Consider the following 19,245-nt stretch of genomic DNA (forward strand, 5'->3'; position numbering starts at 1 on the left):
TTTTACTCTGTTTAAACCACCTCTAAATTTGGTTTTACTGTTTTATTCTAGTTCGTACGTCAAATAGTTTGATTTTACCATCTTTTACATGTTTAACCACCTATTAAGCTGGTTTTACCAATTTCTAGTCTGTTTTTATCATCCTTTAGACTCATTTTACCCACCTTTACTTGGTTTAAACCATCTCTAAATTTGGTTTTAATATACTTTAATTTAGTAAAGATCTTTAAGTCTGGTTAAACCATCAAATGGTTTGGTTTGACCATCTATTAGACTTGTTTTTAACCAAATTTTAGTCTGTTTTAAACACTTTTTAGTTTGGTTTTACAGTTTTTGTATATTGCTTTTACCAATTTCAGGTCTGTTAATACCTTCTTTAAGTTTGGTTTGACTATACTTTCATCTAGTTTGTACATCAAATAGCTTGGTTTTATAACCTTTTAGACTAATTTTACCTACATCTCTAAATTTGGTTTTGTTATATTCTACTAGAATATAAAAACAACTCCAATTGCTTCTTTCCATCTTGGACATGAGTGGTTTTATGAACCATATGGAAGCGTCCTCAGACAGGAAGTGAGTGTGTGACATCCAAAACTAAGCTCCTACCCCTGAAACACATTCAGACTCAGAGGGATGAATGATCAGACCAGACCAGATGGGACTGGACCAGACCAGATCAGACCAGACCACAACAGACCAGACCAGAACAGACCACACCAGACTAGACCTGACCGGAACAGACCACACTGGACCAGACCACACCAGACCAGTCTAGACCAAACCAGACCAGATTTGATTGGAACACAGCAGAATGGACCAGACCAGACCGGACTACACCAGACCAGACCACACCTGACCAGAACAGACCAGACCGGACCAGACCAGACCTGAAACTGCCTTGGTTCTGTGTTAAACACCTGCTCTGAACGTTACATGAATAATACCTCTGTGTTGTAATCATACTGGACCATGGGGCTCTTCTTCCTGACTGTGTGATTAATATATTCGACATATATTCCACAGATCAGCCTGGATGGAGGACACAGAACACCAGGGAACCGGCAACTCCTCTGGAAGCCTCCACATGGTCCAGATGGCTGCTCCACCTCTGACTGCAGGCGGCAAAACATTAAGAGGTGACACTAAAACCAAACATGACTCAGTCTCCTCAATGTTATGTTTCCTGTACATGAAGTGAAGGTCTGGGGCAGAAATGAGGGAAACGAAAAGAAATCAAATGACCAGGGGGACAGTTAAATAAATCAAAATGCAATAGTGGTCTTTGATTTGAAGGCGGGGTGTCAAACATACTGTACGTCCCGTGGGCCAAAACCAGCCGTCAAAGAGTACAGTCCCTCCTGTGGGATGAATCTGTGAAATGTAAAAACTACACTGAAGATATTAACATTCAATGATGTTAAAATCATTTTAGTTCAGGTTCCACATTAAGACCAATATCATCTTAAGTGGATGAGACCAGTAAAATAACAGAATAATATATAAATAATTACTGTGATCTGTAAGTTGTAATGTACAGGGTGGGGAAGCAAAATTTACAATGAACATTTAGTTGTTTTTTCTCAGCAGGCACTACGTCAATTGTTTTGAAACCAAACATATATTGATGTCATAATCATACCTAACACTATTATCCATACCTTTTCACAAACTTTTGCCCATATGAGTAATCAGGAAAGCAAACGTCAAAGAGTGTGTGATTTGCTGAATGCACTCGTCACACCAAAGGAGATTTCAAAAATAGTTGTGTCCATAAAGACTGTTTACAATGGAAAGAAGAGAATGACTATGAGCAAAACTATTACGAGAAAGTCTGGAAGATACTATTAAAGAAGAATGGGAGAAGTTGTCACCTGAATATTTGAGGAACACTTGCGCAAGTTTCAGGAAGCGTGTGAAGGCAGTTATTGAGAAAGAAGGAGGACATATAGAATAAAAACATTTTCTATTATGTAAATTTTCTTGTGGCAAATAAATTCTCATGACTTTCAAAAAACTAATTGGTCATACACTGTCTTTCAATCCCTGCCTCAAAATATTGTAAATTTTGCTTCCCCACCCTGTACGTGTAAATGATAAACTGAGGCAGAATATTGGTAAAATAACACTTATTTTTCCTAATAAATTTCAGGTTCTTCATGTTATTCCAATTTTTTAAAGGATAGTGTGTAAATGTAAACATTTTCATAATGGAATTTTACCTTTTCCCTCTAAAAAATCATAAGTATTTATAATTGTCATTATTTACAGGTTATTCTGTTATTATTTTACTGGTCCAGCCCAGTTCAGATCATATTGGTCTGAATGTGGAAGCTATGGAGTCCTCAGAGGTCAAAACCAGACTGTACTGTGAGTGTCAGCCTCTTTATAGCCACGCCCCCAGCCACACCCATCATCCTCAGCTGCTATGATAACACAGGTGCATCTGATCACCACAGAACCTAAAGGCTGGATCAGCCTGTAACAGAGCTCACCTTCCATTCCACTGTTTTACTAGACCTCAGATGGTGTTTAGTTAAGTCTGTGTGACCCTTAATGGTCTCAGGACATTTATCTTCGTTGACCCAGTGTTAATATAGTAACAGAACATCACCTCCAATATGTTCTTATACAAAATACATTCAAACCTCAGAACTCCAGTGGTGTTTCCTAAATTTTTTACCTCCTTTCATAAATCCACAGTTTAAGGTACTTTGAAATGACATCAATCTTAATCCAAAAACACCAATTAACACCCAAAACCTCCAGTCACACTGTAGAAAAAAAGTATTTGAGAGTCCAGAGTTTATTAAAAGATCAGACCTCAGCTTCTTTGTTCTATTCAAGTGTTGTAAAAATGCAGAATTCTGACTTAAGAGACAAACCCACAGATTCAAAAGACAACAGATGTATTTTAAACCACCCAGTCCTTTGTGTATAACTGCTTCTGTTTGGTTGAAGGGGTTGTGGTTCCACAGAGCGCACAATGCATCGTATTTCAACAAACCTGAACGTCTTACATAACGGACGTCTAAATTTAACCTCCATGTGGGACCAAGAGGTGAGTTCTGAACAAACTGGGAACTGACAATGTTTGAAGCACTGAAGGCAGATGAACATCACAGAAACACATCATTATTATTATTTCTTTAACAGGGGTCTGTTAGAAAATACATTTCTAACAATAATGACAAATGTCATAATATAGTTTTATGTTGAGATAAATATCATATTGATTATTAATATTGATGTTTATATGTAAAATCATCATAAATATGACATCTTAAAGCTGTAGTCATGATGTGTCCCAATATTTATGTCCACATTTGTCAATATGATATTTGTACCAGAGCAGATGCTGCAGTGGTTAGCACTGTCACCTTGTCCATTCATGTTTGAGTTAGACAGTTATACTAATGCGGCTAACAATATAGTTTATTTACTTCACTGCTGAAATGTTTCCTAACTCTGTTTATTAATTTCTTATGCTTTGACCAAAGCATCAGCAGGTGTGTCGGAGTGTGTCAAAATATCAATATGACGACGTATCGTGATATTTAATCTTAAAATGGATTATCGACGTGCTCTCGCCACATATCGGTTTCTTAATTATTATTAAAAAAATAGCCGCTATACACTTCTTTCATTGTTCCTCCTTCATGAGTCGCATCACCGTTTTACATGTCATCCAGGGGGCGCTCCTCACGTGAGTGGCTGAAAATTGTGCCGAAGTCACAGAAGAAAAAACAAACAACGGTGCTAATATTGCGGACTTAAGCGGTGAAGTTAAACTGAAAGATGAACCAGTATCATTTAAATCCAAAGTATGGACTCACTTTGGCTTTTCTAGTATGGATGGGACAATGCTGGATAAGGACTTTGCAGTATGTATGAACTGTTTCACAAAAATACGATACAAGGGCGACATGACAAACATGCACACTTGAGAGACATGAGATGTCCTGTTTTCTGAATGAGTTTAAAATGAGGCTGATCTCATGAAACTGCGTTGTATGTCACGCCAGTTCTTATGGCATTTGCCGTGCTATACATATGCATTCTGGACCTTTTGTGTGTTATTTAACACTATTTGATGGAGTGTCAATGTACATCAAGATCTCAGGTTCACATAACCATAACCCCTAACCACATTTGATGCATCGATTCAGGTTGGACAGGGGCTAATAACGGCATGAACATACACACAGGAACACTTATAATACATACAGATAACACAGCAATTAAAAGTGGGGTGTATATTTACGAGAGTCATGATATCACGTTCTTTAAAATAGTGTCACTGTTTGTCAGGCACCTAAAAAAAAATCCTGTTTACAGTTACGTTGAACATTGTCATTGTTTTTGCACTATAGCTGTTTGTACTCTGGTTAAATTATGCTGCAAAATACAAATTATGAAATGTACTTTGTGGTTTCTTTGTTTGTTATTGTTTCACCCCTATGAACACACAGATATATCATACATTATTAAGAGCAATATATCAATAATTGCAGTATCACCATATCGGGATAATATCATGATCGTGAGCCATGTATCGCATATTGTATCGTGAGGAACCCTGAATTTCCAAGATCTAGTCAGCACCACTGTTGTACCTGGTTAATTCAATCACACCGATGTGACAGATGAGACTCCACTGGAGGATTTTCCACTTTGTTTGCAGCTTCTGTAAATGTTAAAGCAGATTACAGTGATAATGTGATCCATGAGTGTCCTGTGGCTCTGTTTGTCCTGTGGTTTCCGCCACCTCTGACTCCCCTGATGAAGCCAGACCATTACTGCATTAGACCAACACCATTAGTGGTCATGGTGAAGGCCACTGGATTTAGTGCTCCGCTTTGTTCTACACCGTGATGTTTGTTTATCTTCCAGTGCTTTGTTCAACTGTTTGTTAAGCTTCATTATGTTCTCAGGTTTACCCTGAAGCACAACAACTGAAAGAACCCCACTTTATTTAACTCTTAAAGACCCAAAAATCCACCTTTAACCAAAACCATCTACTAATGTAACTGTTTAATACCTGCTGATCCATTAATCCTATCAATACATGTAAATAATTGGTGTAAAATACAGTTTGTCGTCTTTTCACGGTCATCAGATATGACCCAAGTGGATGTTCAGAGGCTCCGTAGTTACCGTGGAAACACTGTCATCTTCTACAACATTGATTCACCAGTAAAACCCACTGAGTTGAATCAGTGACAGTGGATGGAGACATTGGATTTATATATATTAAATAATCAATAAAATGACAAAAACAAATACATTTACAAAAAAATAAATAACATAATAATTAACAAAAACACTTGAAGAAATCAAAGAAATGAACAAATTTAATAACTCAATCAAATAGAAGCAAAATGAACAAAATAAACCACAAACTGAACAAAGTTGAAGCAAAAATAATAAAACAGACAACAAAATGAAAAACCAACAACAAAGTAATTTATAAAATAAAGAAAATGAATAAAACATGGAAAATATAGGCAACAAAGTGATCAAAAATGAACAAAATAAAGTTGTTTTATATTCAGTCAATGATACATTTTACTGAAAAAAAATCTGTTTTTCCTCAGTTTTTTCTGTTTTGATATAATAACCTTTGAATTCACTCTGAGCTTTAATGAACATCTATATGATCAGCAAATTAAATATAGAAAATATACGATTTACACTTAAAATGTAAAATACAGAGGATACTATTGGAATAAATGGAGATAAATTCCTTAATAAAGGTTAAATATATAAAAAAGAAATAGATTTGGAAGTTGCCACAAAAATATCTGTTGTTTTTTGCAGGTTAATTCACAGATTCACATCTTTTCAATACAAGAGATGAAATGTTTTCAAGAATAACTGCATTATGACATGCGGTTCTCCACTTCTAAGTCACTTTGGTTTGTTCCATCATTTAGGACATTTCTGTCTTTATGTTGTTGTCGTTGATGTTAATTTACCTTCATCTTTTGGACACTGAGCCGTGGTTTCTTGAAGGTATTATCATTCATTTAGACTGTGAAGGCAATGATGCAAAAATAAAAATAACCAATAATTCCCCTCAAATGCATTTAACCTAAATTAAAGTGAAGGGCAGGTTTAGAAAATGCATAGTGTAGAAAGTACAAGAGAACAAACATAAAAAGACCTCAAAAATACTAATCATGTATAATCCTCTACAGCAATGAAGTATCTATTACATCATGGACTAAAAGAGGTGTGAAGTAACAGATCATCATCCAGAGTTTTTCGGAAGAAAAACCTTAAAACTAGACACATTAGAAAGACTGGATGTGACTCAGCATCAGTGGTTCATGGGTTATTTTAGATTATTCTGTCTGATATGAACAGGAAATTAAAACTGGTCCATCTGAGTTGGTCTATCTGTCACATGACCCCTCTGAACCCCACAAAGACCATCTCTGTCTAATAAAGCAGATAATGAATATGGAAGCAGAGTGAGCAGGGCCGTCTCCTTCTGCGGGTTTCCATTCTATTGAAGGTCTTTTATGGATTATGTGTAAAAATTATCAGTTAGTGATTCTCCTGCTTTAAACATGCTACGTGTTTACACAGATGTGTTTTTCGACAAAAGCCAATATAATAAACACAGATAACATATGACCAAGATTAGTCCTCAAATCTGATTAACCCTTTAGTGTCTAACAAGAAGAAACACAGCTGAATGTTACTGTCCATATAACACTGACACTATGGGGCAGGGGTACTGCCTGGCCCTCGAGGACCAGGATTGGACACCCCTGATTTAGATGTTTCCCTCTTCCAACACACCTGATGGTCGTTATCAGGCTTCTGCAGAGCTTGATGATAGGCTTATTATTTGAATCAGGTATGTTGGAAGACAGACACATCTAAAACATGCAGGACAGTAGATCTCAAGGACCAGGGTTAGTGACCCCTGGTCTAGATCATTCTGAGTCTATGTTCTTATTATTATTTTTAGTTCTTTCTACTCATTTTTATCCTATGTGATAGTCTCTGTTCACTTTCTGTCTAGTTGTAGACAGATTCAGTCTGATTCAAATACAGACACTGCATCTCTTTATGCCCTGGATAGATCTGCATATAGGTTTTTTATGATAAATGATAATTAGATTTATATACCGCTTGTCTATTAACTCATGCTGAAAGCACGTACAATGGATCCATTATTCATTCACTCATATATTCACACATTGGTGGTGGTAAACTACAGATGTAGCCACAACTGCTGGAAGCATGGCTGCCAATCTGTGCCAACAGCCCCTCCGACCACCACCAAGCTTTCATATATGAGTGACACTGGAGGCAAGGTGGGTGGTGAAGTGTCTTGCCCAAGGACACAACAACACATGACTAGGACAGAGCGGAATTCGAACGGCCAAGCCTTCAATTATTGGACGACCTGCTCTACCTCCTGAGCCACGGCCACCAACATTACATATATATAGAAATATACACACATTAATATAATATTTACAGATAAAATACAACTATCAATGAACTATAAAAACCACAAAAATACAGATAAAAACAGTAAAAAAAAAGGCAGGCGAAATTCAACAAAAACACATGAAACCACACTAGTAGAACACCCCAAACAGCACTATCACTATTATACACAATTACTTACAAGAATTCACCACTAAAACGCTGACAAAAGTAATAAAAATCTTCCATGTCTCTCACTGACTTCACTCTGCTCTGCCCATTTCCACTCCTCCCCCTCAGCCAATGCAGACCTCTACCCTGATGTGTTATAGACCAATAGAAAGAACCCAACCTCAGATAAAACATGACGGTTGGATTCTGTCAATAGAATACTTCAGGAGTTCTGCACTGGAGACACGATCATCTAAAAAGGGTTTTAAACACGTTAAACACAGACACTGGGAGAATTTAAGCCTTACTTTAGGATAAGGACACAGTGATTATTAAAATGTTAATAATGAGGAACTTATTATGACACTCATCAAAAAACAGATTAAAACAGCTGAGTTAAAGTTAGCATCCACAGATCACAAAACAAACAACAAAAAATACAACCCACTATTTCCTCCAAAGAGATGAGGTCAAACTGGTGAAAAACCGAAGCACATGTGACAGAGATGGAGGGTCGATGACAGCCCTAAGGCCAACAAACATATTGATTAAAACACTTCAGATGATGATGTTCTCCAGGTTGATGATGGAGCATTCAGAACAGAGTTTATGGTTTTAAACAGAACACCAGGTTTGAGTTTAGCAGATTTCACAGTTCCCTGTGTGGCCACAGTATCTATTCTAGTCTGACAGAGAATAAAAGCAGGAGGATAATGCACTGACATCTGAATTCAAAGAGATTCAGTTAGGATTAGGCCTGAATCAGGGCTGTCAAACTCATGTCAATTCAGGTTCCACATAAACCCACTGGGATCTCGAACAGACCAGACCACTAAAATAATGCACATAATAACTTTTCACTTAATTTTAGTGTGAAAAAAGTAAAAGTACATGATAAAAATGTGAATAACATGAGCAATCTTAAATACCTTAAGAAGAATTAGCAAATTTTGCCAATATTCTGCCTGAGTTGATAATTTCCACATGTACATTATAACTTACAGATCACAGTGGATCTACAAATACACAAAACATTTAATAACAGGCCGAATATTGGTACAATTACTTTTATTATTCTTAAGACATTTCAGGTTGTTCATGTTATTTACATTTTTTAAAGAATAGTTTACAGATCTAAACATTTTCATCATGTACTATTTTACTTTTTTCACATTAAATCAAGCAGAAAGTTTGGAGTTATCATTATTTATAGGTTAATGTGCTGAACTAAAATAAATTTGACACCAGTGATGTTTAAGTCATCAGTGTAATTTTTGCAGTTGGGGCTGGTTTTGGCCCACGGGCCTTATGTTTGACACCCATTATGTAAATGCTGAGTTATAGTGACAGGACGCCACATATGACAAAGCAGAGGCATGACAAATACAACAGGCATATGGTCTGAAATCACAGCATCACACACAGTAACAGCATGACTTAAAACCACATCAACGTTATCGTGTCGGACTAGATTCAGTCTACGTCACACAGGACGTCAGAACGTTTACATGTACAGTTTAGTTGACCTATGACTGTAGGTCGACTAAACCCTTTAATCCTTCTGATGTCGTCGTCCAGGTCCACATGTACATGAGTATAATGGGTTTAGAGTTAAATCCTGTCTCCTCCTCTACCATAGGTGGCGATATTCAGTCGTTCAACTTGTTTAACCTATGCCTTCACAGACACAACAACAGCCAATAGTGAGTTAATCACCAACCCACAGGTTCAACTGGATCCTCAATGGACAACGGTGGACATTTGGACATGGATCTATAACTTATGTATATACACACTGGTACACAGGTTAGTTTTAAAGAATTATGACTAAGAACTGAACCAGAAAACATTCTTCCTGTGTGGTGAAAGTCTATCTGTACACCACCGTGCCATCCCATCCCATGCCACAGCACCGTTTTCAAGTACAGGAACTTGAAAATTACTTATGAACAGCAGTAAATTGCTTGTACTTAGTTACTTTCAACCTCCATCTGCCTCCTAAAAGGACTCTGCCTCTCTTAATACCATTTTGAAAACAGAATTTGTTGATGTACAAAACAGACTCCAACACAAACTTTACATGAGCCCATTATCCAGAGAAACTTACATGTTAAACCTTGATACGGTCAAATCATAATGAAAAAAACACAAGTTTTCTACTGCTGTTTTCTACTGATTTGCATCTTCTGTTTGTATCTATGATGTTAGGATTTTTCATTTTACCTATATGCTTTATTCCTTTGTATATATCATTTATTCCGTCATATATCCTCTATTTCCTCAAATATATCCTTTATTGCCTTGTATATATCCTTTATATGTCGTATATATTTCTTTTATCTGTAGTATAGAGTTTGCATTTAGTATATTTTAGTATTTCTTCATAGCTTTTGTATGTTGCTTTGTATTAGGGCTGTAGCAATACACTAATCTCGCGACACGATACACGATATTCGGCTCACGATTCGATATATATCACAATATTCAGCCAACGATATGATTTGATGTGCTTCGATACGATTCGATACACTTACATAATTTTCTGAAAGATTTTAAAGGGACAGAGTGTTTTGGTGACATCTTGTGAGTGTTCCATTGACTTGGATTGAATTAACTGAACTGAAAACTGAAAGCATCGATCAATTACACAATATATGGCTCTGACTGGACAGAGAGTCTACAGCTTGCAAATGCTGGACAAAATGAATCAAAGATCTGATTAGAAAATTTGTTTGATTTACTGAAAGAGTGCAAACTGCGGCTTCCAAGCCTTTGAAAAGTGCAGAATCTGTAATCCCCTTATTGAACTTTTTATAAACGTATACAAATCAGAACTCCCAAGAGGGATTCTATCACAGCTTTATAAGAATATTTCAAATCTTAATAATCATTCCACCAAATACATTAAAGAACTAGAAAAGCACTCGGAGAGCACAGACCCCCCCCCCCCCCCCCCAATCACCACCAAAATTTCCTGAAATTTTCATCCAAATCCATACATAACTTTTTAAGTATCTTGCACATGGACAGACAGACGGACGGATAGACAGACAGACAGACAAACCAACACCAGCAAAAAACATAACGAGTATAATGAGGTAAAAATGGGAAAAGGAAGGAGGATATGTAATAACAGACGAAGACTGGGAGCGGACGTGCACATCTCGCTTTCCTTCTTTTTAAACCCGAAATGCTCCCACACATCTGCCTTTAAGTATGAAGGTGCTGGATTTATATTCGCCCCCATTCTCCTAAATCTCTTAGTTCTGACTGCGTAAACAGGAAGAGAAAGACGTCAGCGTCTGTGTAAAGAGAGTATCTCGATGGGTAACTTGCTAGAAATGCTCTACAGCGACACTAGCAGCTGGCTGACCTAATCACTCTTCCTGCAAAGCGAACAGAGGAAATGGGCAGTGAGCAGAGTGCCAGACAGAACACGGGGGATTTGAATGGGGCTTAATGTATCGATACTCGTGGCTGAAAAATCTATACTTTCTGGGGAAACAAAATATCGATATATATCGCAGAATCGATAAAATCGCTCAGCCTTACTTTGTATGGTCCTGTATTTTTCAGTATATGTTCAGTATAATTTGTGTGATAGTTTTATATACAGTCTTTCTTTTTGCACTGTTTGCTGCTAAACAGAAACAGAGCCGATAAACTGATTTTCATTGTTCCTGTAACAGTATTCTATTCTATTCTGTTCTATTCTATTCTATTCTATTCTATCTGCTGTTCATTGGATCAGTACTAATGAGCACATGCTACCTCACTATTCATTTTTCATGCGTTTAATTACATTATTCATGTAACTCAAATGGACAGTAATAATTCAAAGCTGCAGAATGTTAATTGCTTGACTCTCACTCTCACCCTCTGTGTTCATTAACTAGTTCTGAGGTCCATCTGCTTTACTACACCGGTGCTGGTTAATGATGTAGTAAATACTAGACCTAACCTGTCTGGTGACAAACAGGCAGGTCTGACCCATAAGCCTTTGCAGCCCGCCTGTGTAAATTAGATGACATAATCCCTGTTTAAAAGCATATTCTATTGTTAGTGTGTACTTGTTTGTGTACAACGACTAACCAAGAATAAAAGCAGTCAACCGTCCAAACCCGATCTGAGCCGACATCTGTTCGTTCACTAATGATCTGTCTCATCCACGCAAACCAAGACACCAAGAGGAAGGAGAGGAGACGTCGTGTCTAGGGTTTCAGCTCAAACTACTTACACTTACATGTTATGTTCATTTTGCAGATGCTCAGTGACACTCATGTCTTTGCACAGACTTATTCACAGAAATGCCAACTCTGTAATTCGCATTAACACTAATGGTCTGAAATCCTCTCTCTCTCTGGACAAAACAGTGTAATTTTTTAGTTTTTTAAGTGACTAACATACAGATAAGAAACGAAGGAAAACATGAACACACAGAACATATACTACCCCTAGAATAAAAAAGAAAAAAGGAATTATACAATGAAAGTAATTTTTACAGTACAATTCCATTTAACTTTCTACATTAAAGTTTATTATTGCATTTTACTGATCTATTGACCTTTTTTTTTTTTTTTAACTATTTGTGTTTCCCTATAATGTATTTGCTCTTGTGTTCCATTCTTTGAGGGATTCTATTTTTACTCTCTGTCATACTGCTGCTGCACTGCAATACCCCAGATCAATAAATCAATAAAAGGGATCAATAACATCTATCTATTTGTCAATCTATGATGATGATACACTTTAATTTGAGCGTAAGTAGGAATAATATGTAAAGGTGAACAACTTGCATTTTTATGACACTTGCATATGTCATTTATACATAAAGTAAGCAGTTCAGGACCCAACACTGACCCCTGTGGGACTCCACAGCTAATCAATTTGGCTGATTTACACTTACCTATCTGTACAAACTGTTTCCTATTACTTAAATGGTTCTTCGTCCAGTTTAGAACAGTCCCTCTCATCTATCTATCTATTATAAGAGTAAATGTTAAAGTCTTCCAGTGAAATAAGGCTCAGTTCTGTTGAGATAAAACTGGAGATAAATTCTCTGCCAGCTGTGACCAGAGTCTCCATTATGACTAATGTTCAGTGACTCCAGATGTTCATGGCCACAGATGAATGATCCAATACACGCAGGATGAGCACTGGCAAACACACACAATAATCCTGTTCTGTTGGACTGGTGAGGCCCAGGTATGTTCAGTAGAAGTCACTAAAATCAAGAAAACCCCCACAGTGAACACCAAATCCAGGTGGGTGGACCGACGCCCACACACACAAATGGACCGCCTTATAAATGTTGCAGGTGCAGCTTGTCCTGTCATGAATATTAGATGAAACTTTGGTTTCCTTCAGGCGAGGAGCTCTCACATTAGTCTGGAGCTGCACAGGCTGATGAGAACATGGTCTTACAGACATTTTTTGTGGACATTCGTTGCCATTCCCTTCCGGTTTCCATGTTACATATTGTAGAGACGACCTGACGTCTGTGATTCACTGGTGTTTCCACAACAGTGGGTTCACACTTTCTACTGATTTGAGATTCTGTCCAGAACACCGTCAAAGAGTGTCACTCTGAGCTACCTCGACTGGCTCCGGTCAAACATGTTTAGTATGGGACTGGATACACATGATGAGGTCACTAACAACTCGTCGACTAATAATTTAGTCACTGACTATTAGTCGACTAGTTGTTGCCACCCTATAGAACACCCCCTCTGGTTCCAGTCCAGCAGGTCTGTTTACATGCAGTAGTAGATCCATTTTAATATCATTATCTGGATGAGTTAGTTCCAGTAGGAAAACTATAAATTTTAGTTGAGCTAATATGTTCACATGTACTTTTAGAGTCCAGTTTGTCAGAATAACACAATAATTCGTTTTTTAAGTATCATGTAAATGTACTGACTAATTCAACTACAAATGTGATATTGATCAAATCTCTGCCTAATGTCTTGAATTTGGAAGACACCATATAATGTGCAGAATACAAATATCATTGGTTACAGCTGCAGTGCACAATCATAGGGAAAAGTTTCCAAGATTATCTTCCAGTATGTCTAACAGGAAACAAGAATTCCACAAACTGGGCACAGGAGGCATAGACTTCAGCCAAACAGGGGTAAAATATGTGATCGACAGCAGTCAGATGTGACTCTACTGCTGTACCTTACAATGAAGTTTGCAAAAGATGTTTCTTGTTTCTACAGCAGAGTGAACAGACCCAGGTTTGTATAGTCTTGGTCCAACATTCTGTTTGTTGGTTTAGTAAAGTTCTAGTGTCCACATGTGCATTTGTTTGTATTAAGATCCAAACTGGACACCTCTAAACATCACAAATTTAATCTATAATGATATTCAGCCTTTAATAAAAATAAATAAATAAAACAGCTGCAAACTGAAAACGAGGTAAAACAACCAAATAGCGACAATATCACTAGCATCACCAGAGGCTACTGTGGTTCTCTGTTACACAGAAAAGACATTTTGCAGCAGAAGACACTAAGGGAAGTCAGTTCGATGCCAATTACACCAGAAAGACTCAGCAACACATCACTCCTAATCCAGGCTCCAGCCCAGAGGCATTGTGGGAGTTTTACTGTACAGTCCTGTCTGTATTTCTGCTTCTGTAAGTTGCAGTGGATATATATTATTTAAGGAGTAGCTCATCTGTCTATAGCGTTACACCCACACTATGCTCTGCAGCCAAGGCTGAAATACTACATTTTACGTGAATCACAGTCAAAAGCTAAACCCAGTGCAGTTCTACCAGTTAAACGCTAAACCCAGTCCAGTTAAATGCTAAATCCAATCCACATCCATAGGTCAAACCCTAAACCCAGTCCAGATCCACTAGTCAAATACTAAACCCAGTCCTGTTTTCCAGTCCAACACTAAACCCAGTCTACTTCCACCTGTCAAACTGTAAACTCAATCCAGTTCCACCAGTCCAACATTAAATTCAGTCCAGCTCCACCAGTCCAACACTAAACCCAGTCCAGTTCCAGCAGTCCAACGCTAAATCCAGTCCAGTTCCACCAGTCCAGTACTAAACAGAGTCCAGTTCCATCAGTCAACCCTAAACTCAGTCCTGATCCACCAGTTAAATGCTAAACCCAGTGCAGTTCCACCAATTGACACCACAGATCAGGGATTTCAAACTCATTTTAGCTCAGGTTTTACATTCAGCCCAATATGACCTGAAATAGGCCAGACCAGTAAAAAAATCACATATTAAAATACATATTAAAATACTGCAACAACAAATAATTGATTGAAAAAGACACAACAAGATGAAAAGGATGCAACAAGAAGAAAAATATGAAAAAAACGCAAAAAGATGCTATAAGATGAAAGACACAATAAGACTGAAAAGGCAAAGACAAGACAAAAACAACGCTAAAGATCAGAAAAATGCACAAAAAAAATGCAAAAATTTGATTGAAAAAGACGGAATAAGACAAAAAAGACGCAACAACACAAAAGATGAAAAAGACAATAAAACGAAAAAGACGCAACAAGATGAAAAAGATGAAAAACGGTAATAAAAATACAATGAACAATGCAAAAAAGATGCAATAATAATAAAATTTCATGCAACATGCTGAGATTTTATGTAATAGAACTGTGTGAACAAGGTCAGAACAGGAGATACTTGAGCTGCACTTCTCTTCTGTCACTATATTGTATTTTGAGAACCTTTTCATCCCAAACTACTGACAGGACTGAACTCCTGATGTGATAAAGCAGCAGAAAGACAAAAACAAACCTGCTCTGGGAGGAACGTCCAGACTCATCCAGGTCATTTAGACCAGATTAATAATGCATCAGGTTCTATCTACAGCAGGAAGACAAGGCAGACGCTCACATCCAGCTCTGGATCAAACTGGAGCACAAGGAACAGCAGCATCATCAGATCTGAGACCAGCTGCTTTTACACCAACACCTCAGCTACAGTTTCTATTTGCATATTCAGGTTCCTCTGTGATAAATATAGCATAAAATAACAGTCGGAGACATCAAGTCCTGGTTCTACTGTGCTGTTTTGATGTTCAGTCAAATCCATGACCTGAGGCCCCTTTTACACCTGGGAATAGAATGCAATCTGTGTGTGGATAATTATCAGGAAAAACATCAGTGAAATGTCAATGCATTGATCTGAGGTTGGTGGAGCTCCACAGCATCACATCTTCACCTACATCATTTCTTTCTGACTGACTGATAACACAGAAGAGGCTCATCACAAATGTTGATGAAAATGAGAATAAATGGAGAAGTCACATCCTTGGACCCAGACAACCAGGGCAGAGGGTGGGATTGGACTTCTACTGGGAGTTCTCAGGGGCTGTTACCATTTTATTGCTATGGTTGATGTTAATAATGATGATACTAGCATATTATTATGGGTAGTATTGTTGTCATTAATATTAATAGGCAAGTAAGTATAGATATAATATGACTGCATCAATTATGTTGCAATTATTATAACATCATATGATATATAGGTGGTAGTAATAACAATAATGTTATTGTTGGTATGATTGTGTTTTGATGGTATAATATATATTGGTGTAACATAATATATACTTTATTCTCTATATCTAAGACTATCTTTGTATGTATGTATGTATGTATGTATGTATGTGTGTATGTATGTATGCATGTACATATGCATGTATGTATGTGTGTATATATGCATGTATATATGTATGCATGTATGTGTGTGTATGTAAATATGTATGTGTATGTATGTGTGTGTGTGTATTTGTGTGTGTATGTATGCATGTATGTATTAGAGCCTGACTAATCAGGGTTAATCGGGCTGATTATAGCACATCATCGATTAATCAACATCGATCAATATGTAACCAATGTATTAACTTTTTTGCTGCACAGAGATTCTGTCACTTTGCTCTCGTGTGTCTGTGCTGCCCGGAGAGTTAGAGGAATGGTAAAGCATGGTCAGTTTTACTTTCACTTTGACAATCATGGCATCGGCCCCAAAAATCCCATATCAGTCGGGCTCTAGTATGTATGTATGTATATATGCATGTACGTATGTACACTAGTCAACATTTTATAGGGATCAGGACTATAACTTTGCTATATTCGGGGGTGTAATTCTGGAAACTTGACAGTTTATTTTCCCAGTGGAGTACAGCCTGCGGATGCGGATGGTGGCCACACACATTATTGACATCACACCGTATGTGTTTCAGAACATTCTGAGTGGTTTCAGTGAAAACAGAATTGGAAGAGTAATTGCTGTGAACTCTAATTTCTAGGGTTGTATCACCCTTTTGCCTGAAAGTGCAATAAAAATTTATGTTTTTTTACCTTTTGGTCCATTTTTCTTTACATGACTAGCCAAAGTACACACATAATATATGAAGTCACCCAAAATATTATACAACATCAATTATTGTGCAAATATAAAACTGATCCCTAGCAAATGTTGACTAGTATATATATGTGTGTATGTCTGTATAAACGCATGTATACATGGATCATGCATGAAGCATTCTGGAAGGTGTTTTCATATTAAAAGTCTGGTAAAGCTATTAAACAAAGTAATATCAGAATGATGATGCTGTGGTCACAGTCACAGGTTATCTGAGGCCACTGGACCAATGTGACTGTGAATTCAGAATAACATGTTGGAACCTAATTCAAAAGCAGTAATATTGTTGTTGGTTTTTTTTTGCTGTTTAAAGACAAATTTGATGATAAAGAGCGTGTCAAAACACCCAAACCTACATAAGCTCAAGAAATTTTTAATACAGGATGTGGTGAGTTGAGACATTTCCACCTATAAAATTCAGATTTTTATTAATTTGTCTGTTTTAATCTCCCACTAACATCAGCATGTTTCACCACAGTTTGGTCACATAGTTCAATTTACTGCTCTATTAGCATGTTTAAGACCAGGGGTGTCAAACACACAGCCAGCAGCCCAACACCAGCCCACCAAAGAGTCCAATCCCTCTCATGGGATGAATGTGTGAAATGCAAAAATGACACTGAAGATATTAACAATCAAGGATGTCAAACTTATTTTAGTTCAAGGTCCACCTACAGACCAATAGGATCTAAAGTGGATCATACCAGTAAAACAACAACATAACTGTGGTAAATAATAAAACATGGCAGGTCCAGAAACAACAATATAAGAAAGATATACGAAAGAAGATCTTAAGAAGCACACATACACAAACCAGTCATTGTGCAGAACCAAAAACACTTCCAACAACTCCTGTTTCCAGGTCATTTGACACTAGTGAAAAGCTCAATCCTGGAGTTAGATTCCCTCTAAATGTCACACACTGAGCCTATAACGAAGAACCTTTAAACATCTTTAAAAACATGACTTATGGACTGGAATATTAGTGAGTTTCTAGACGGGGAATCGTGACAACACAGAAGCAACCCAAGTGCCTTAAATGGACCAGGTTACTGCTCAGAATGAAGTCTATGCTCTGCTGCAGATGAGTGTTTATTCCACTGCAAACAGAAACTGTTACAAATACAGACAAGAAAAAGGATGTAATGTGAGATGTGCATTGATTACATAATGTTGTCAGTAAGAAATCCCTAGTGAATAGAAGCACCGGTACTTCCTGTCTTTATTAATACATTCACATTTTGGATCGACTTTCTGTCTTTTAATGGACTTTTAAAGGAATATTAACCTTGCTTGGTTTAATATTTATCAAAATAGTGAGTTTGCATCCTTCACTGACACTGAAGTCCAAGTTCTGAGGTCATACTAAATATAAAGGAGTAAAATATCCAACGCGTCTGCAGTTAAATACATTATTCATGCAATGTATTTTATCTGAGGATGATATTTAATGTACATGAAGTAAAATAACCTTTTCTGTCATTCCAGTCATTCAAACATATCTGATTATGTCCCAAAACACACAAATAAACATCCATAATCTCTTTTATCATCTCACAAGCCTGAAAAACATAACGGTTATTAAAGTCAAACCAAGTCAAATACAATACAATAGTTTTCTTACCAGATCTGAGCCAATCTGAAGTTTCCATCCAGTCAAACGTGTCCTGACTTCACATCAAATCTGCATTAAAACATAAGGGGAAGCGTTAAAATCCTCAGATGGAGTTTGTTTGTGTTTCTGTGCAGAGCATCACTTAGACTCAGCAGCCGACACACAGTGACAGGACTTAAGGATTAGAACAGGAAAGGGTAGCACCTCCCTCCCCCTCCTCCTCTCTGCAGCACTCCTCCCTGTCGCCACCCCCCCACCCGTCACATGTATAATGGTACAGTCCACCTCTGTACTGCAGTATATGATGGAACATGCCATTTGGACGACTGCTGGGGAGAGGGGGTCAGAGTGGAGGAGGAGGAGGAGGGAGGGGAGATTGAGGCAGATGGGTGGCCGACGGGAGGGGGATGGAGGGATGGATAGATAGATGAGGAGGAGGTGGAGGAAGTGGCCCCCGCCCCAACAGATGTGTGCAGAGTTTCTTTCTCTGCTCTGACAGAACACATTTTTATTTTCCTCCCTATACGTTCTGTAGTCTTAATGAGCTTTGGCATCATGATGGATGGATGGACGGATGGATGGATGGATGGATGATAAT

General features: G+C 37.5%; 1 protein-coding gene across 2 annotated transcripts in view; it reads right to left on the reverse strand.

Annotated features, from left to right (window-relative positions):
• Window positions 1-18,841, reverse strand: part of LOC115420736 (synaptic vesicle glycoprotein 2B-like) — a 39,963-nt gene extending 21,122 nt beyond the window's left edge. The window contains exon 1 of one of the 2 annotated variants that reach the window (XM_030136220.1): window positions 18,657-18,841. The gene's annotated coding sequence lies outside the window, so the exon portion shown is untranslated. Of the gene's footprint in view, window positions 1-11,741; window positions 11,754-18,656 lie in introns of those variants that run through there. The other variant, XM_030136221.1, reaches the window with a different exon arrangement.
• Window positions 18,842-19,245: the final 404 nt, after the last annotated feature.

Source organism: Sphaeramia orbicularis, chromosome 6 (genome assembly GCF_902148855.1).
Source record: "Sphaeramia orbicularis chromosome 6, fSphaOr1.1, whole genome shotgun sequence".
Taxonomy (NCBI): domain Eukaryota; kingdom Metazoa; phylum Chordata; class Actinopteri; order Kurtiformes; family Apogonidae; genus Sphaeramia; species Sphaeramia orbicularis.